Genomic DNA, 4,864 nt, shown 5'->3' with positions numbered 1-4,864 from the left:
CAAACCCAGGGCCTTGCGCTTGCTAGGTAAGTGCTCTACCACCGAGCCAAATCCCCAACCCTAACCCAACCATGGCTTCTTAACCATGTGCATACATGTTGGGTGTTTCCTGTTCAAGAGCAGTGCTCCTAACAGTAGCTGATATTATTTAATGTCCAAATGCTGTGATGAATATTTCATGAATATTATGATCAGCTTATTCCCAAGAGATCTGTGAGAGGTGAGTACTGTTGGAGCCCCTTGTGACTCAGAAGAAAAGTGGGTCACCATGAGGATATGAGACTGGACAGAGCCACAGGGGCTTAGGCTTGGATTCAACCTCTGAAGAGGGAGGGTGGAAGGCTAGGTGCTGTGGGATGTCTTCCTGTATGCTGTGAATATGTGTTGCTCTGAGTGGTTGATAAATAAAGCAGCATTGACCTATGGCAAGGCAGCTTAGAGGCAGGCAGAAAATCCAAGCAGATATACAGAGAGAAGAAGGGTGGAGTCAGGGGAGATGCTAGCTGCTGCCAAAGGAGCAGCAAGATGCTAGCAGACTGGTAGTGCCATGGCCACGTGGCAACTTATAGATTAATAGAACTGAGTTGTTAAAAGAACTAGCTAGCAGGAAGCCTGTCATAGGCTATACAATTGGTAATTAATATAAGCCTCTGAATGATTATTTTATAAGCAGTTTCAGGACTGTGGGGCTGGGCAGGAGAAACATGGACCACGGGGCCAGGTGAGACCAGAGAAAATTCCGGCTACAGCTAGGGGCTCGTGTAGCACTGGGAAGCCAGCAACTTTGCCTGGTGTTGTCTTTGGCAGGGGTGGACCTAATCCAGACTCTGAGGCACAGCCAGGACCCTAGGAGGAACCTGCTCAGGACATGATCTTCTCGGGCCTGCCCTGGCACTCTTCATCCTCCCTCCCTCCCTCCCTCCCTCCCTCCCTCCCTCCCTCCTCTCTGTCCATCACTTGAGGAAAGGCTGTATCTTCAGAAGCCTCAGCTATAATATTTTCAAAGAGGAACAGCCGTCAGCCCTGTGGCCCTACTGAACACATGTGATCGGATTAGAAAATCAATCCAAGTGCCTTAGGGGAAGGGGTCATGACTTATTTGAATGATGTGAGAAGGTCTGCAAAATCCTGTCAAAGGTGTGCTCAGAAAGACTAGAGAGTCCCTCTTCCTTGTGTCTCCCACACTTAGTGCCATTTCCACAAGGAAAACCAAACACAGACAGTCATGACAAGGCCAGGCCCTGTCAAGAATATGACCACATCACCCAGGGGTAGTAACCTTCAGTGACCTTTCCCTGGTTCTGCCAGGGACCGCTGTATGAGCATGTGGGCCTCATTCTTGCTTGTCTGGCACCTACCAAGGAGGGGTACTCAGGCCTCTGGCAATGTATTCTCACTGCTTCCCACCTGCCTGCCCCACAATGGGTATGTAAAAGACTTCTGTCCTCAGAACACCACCCTAGGAAGCTCATGAGGCCAGTTTGTCCCTTTGCTAGTGATGTTCAATTTACTCATAAGGCTTCAACGGACCTGCCAGATTTCTTCACTGCAAAGTGCTTGCTCCCCCTCTGTGATTATTAAATAATTCACAGGGAGAGAGCCGAGCTGATCTACAGTACCTTTATAAGCAAATAGTGTGGACCACACTTTAGAAATGGTACCCTATCATTGGTGCCAGCAAGGAACTAAAGAAAACAAGCTTGTGTTTTTCAAACTAGATAAAAGTACCTTCTGGAGAAATTAAACCCTTTCTCCCCTGCCCCCTTTTTATGGTTTGGAGGGGGAAATGGAGAGAGGGCCATAAGAAAGTACAGGTGTCAATGTGAAAACTGACTTTGTATGCTCCTGAGAGGTGGTGTTCAGCTGCAGGGGCTTTGAGCAGAGCACGCTGCCCCTGGCTCTATGTTTATGCTTGGCGGGGATGGATGCAGCAGCTGCTCCCAGCCAGGTCATTTCAATAACAACAGGAGACCACGGTTCCAGATGAATGGCATCTCTCAGGCTGAAGAGCCTCCGTAGACACACCACTTTCATACTGATTAGAAGCGCTTGAGATACATCATAACAGTGTCAGTGCGGTGTTTATAGGGGGGAAATTGTCGCTGTCTCCTGCCTTGGAAGGTGACATAATGGGATTCCTTCCCTTTGTCCCGATGACAGGATGATGAGCACTGTCTGGGCTCCAGTTCTGCGCTCTTTGCCACTCACGAATCCCTGACAAGCCTGAGGATGGATTTAGAAGGTGTGTCCTTTCACTGGGGTGTGGGTTTCTGGTGCTTGGTGGGGAATGAGTGGGCTGCACCCAGACCTCATGTAAAAAAGAGCACTTAGAAATAATGGTAGAGGGTAAGAAGGAGGGGAGTGGGCCCTGAGGTAGAGGCAGGTAGGTGGCCACAGCAGGCTTCCTTGAGGAAGTGGTACCCAAGGTACCTTTATTTTGTTTTGTTTTTTTTGTATTGTTTTGTTTTTTTGTATGTGGAGCTGAGGACCGAACCCAGGGCCTTGCGCTTGCTAGACAAGCGCTCTACCACTGAGCTAAATCCCCAACCCCTCCAAGGTACCTTTATTGGGTGGGTGTCTAGATGGAGACTCAGAGCATCTTTACCTTGCCACTCCCTCCCTGCTCCCCAGCCTCATATGGCTGACATAATTTATCTCTGGGTAATATCATGTCTTATTCAGAAAGGTGGTAAAAAAAAATCTTGGTGTGACATGTTAGTAGTAGAGTGGGTTTTACACCTAAGTTAAACAGTCTGCACTGGAGTTTGGATTGAGAGACGTGGCTGGATAGATGGATGATCACTTTCCTCAAGTTAAGCTTTGACCTGGAGCTCATGGAGATGGCAGAGCAGAGACTACAGAGGTAAGTTCTATGCAGGTACTCAGGCCTTACTTAAAGGAGTCTAAGGATGTCTTGGGAATGGCTGAGGCAGCTAAGGCTGAAAGCACTGGGCCATGCCTTAAGCAAGCAAAGAGCTCTGACATGTGCAGTAGTATCCTGACCCAGAGGACCCTGAATCCAGACCTGCAAGACGACCACTGCTGACATATGACCCAGAGCCAACCAGGAAACACCATGGCAGCTGGAAGCAGAGCCCACTAAAAAGTACACACATAAGTGCCTCAGTCCTTTGTTTAATAAACAAGGTTGCTTACAACCTCCCAGAGCCTGTGTCATTTGGTTCTGTGTCTATTCACCCCCTGCCCCCGGGATCAGAGACAGTGGGACCCCAGCTGCAGAGCCTGCAACAGTCTGGCGCCCAACATGGGGCTCTATAGACCCATTCCTAGGGCTTGTTCTCTGGGTTGTATGCCATCATTGGTCATCTTGGGGTCCAGTTTCAGGGTCCTCTGGGTCAGGATACTATTGTGCATGTCAGAGCTCTTTGCTTGCTTAAGGCATGGCCCAGCGCTTTGGGCCTTACCCGCCTCAGGAATGGCCATCTTCTCTTGCTCATTCTCATCATAGCTGTAGAGTCTCTACTTTTCCAGCTTACCTTTCCACTCACTGCAAGAGGGCAACTTCTGGCACACAGACATGACCAGACAGCTGCTCAAACGAATACAGCATGACATCCCATCACTTATGTCTTAAGGCCAAACTCCACATGTAAGGTTATGATGATGATGACTATGATGGCAGCTTTGTAATACTCTATAACAATTACCCAACAGTTGAGTAAGTACTACAGGACAGGTACCATTTTATTTATTTTTTAAAAAATAATTTAACTTTATTTGATGTGCATTGGTGTGAAGGTATCAGATCCCCTGGAACTGGAGTTAGAGACAGTTGTGAGCTGCCATGTGGTTGCTGGGTTTTGAACTCAGGTCCTTTGGAAGAGCAGCCAGTGCTTTTAACTGCTGAGCCATCTCTCCAGCCTCTCCCCGCCCCCCCCCCCCCCAGTACTGTTTTAGATGAATGGTATTTAGTTAATTTCTCATAGCAACCCTATGCAGTAGTTACTGTTAGGCGTTCCCATTTAACACACGAGGCTCAAGGAGGTGACTTGGCCAAGGTCACCCAGCTAGTGTGTCTCTCAGTGATGCCCGGAGTGCTCAAATTTCAGAGCCTATACTGTTGTCAACAAAGTGACAGCTGATTTGGAGTATGTGCTTGTACCTGTGCAGAGACATACTGATAATAGGAGTCCAGGCTTGGACTCTCTGTGTATGCTTTCTGCTGATTCATGCAATCAAACCTTACATATGAGATAAATGCTGTTATTATTGTCTTTCCATTTTACACGCAGACAAAATGAGCCACACTGCCCCATAGCTGGTGAAGGACACTTTAGACTTCAAACCGTGTCCTCACTACCCACCATGCCACCTCTAGTGCCTGCGTTAGGAGTACACACACACACACACACACACACACACACACACACACACACACACACGTCTGGCAAGGGACACCATATTCAAACTAAAGCCGTACTTGAAAGTCCCCAAAATGACAGAGTCGAGCTGTCATCTACTTCAGCCCCCTAATTTGAGCCAAGTTCATTCTGAAGTCTAGAAAATGAAAACAGGCCCTGTGGGTGTTAAGGCTCCCCTGGGGATGGGGATTCAACACCCCTTTGGGTTGCCTTTCCCAGTGTTTTTATCACCTCAGGACGCAATGGCCAGACGCCTTTAAGGTCTCTCAGCTGGAAAAAATGACTATGAATAAAACAAATGAAGCTCTGTCTGCATTGGAAACTCCTGATGGTGCCTGCAGTGGGGTATTTCCCAGCATCTGTCTCCTGCCAGGTTGAACTCATCCTTTATGGCCCAAAGATGTTCCTCTTTCGTCACTGGCCGCTAATGGGCAGCTCAGGTACCCGGGCGTCCAAGACTGCCTCATTATTTAAGGCAGTCG

The sequence above is a fragment of the Onychomys torridus genome, chromosome 15, assembly GCF_903995425.1.
Source record: "Onychomys torridus chromosome 15, mOncTor1.1, whole genome shotgun sequence".
Classification (NCBI taxonomy): domain Eukaryota; kingdom Metazoa; phylum Chordata; class Mammalia; order Rodentia; family Cricetidae; genus Onychomys; species Onychomys torridus.
This window is presented reverse-complemented; position numbering follows the sequence as displayed.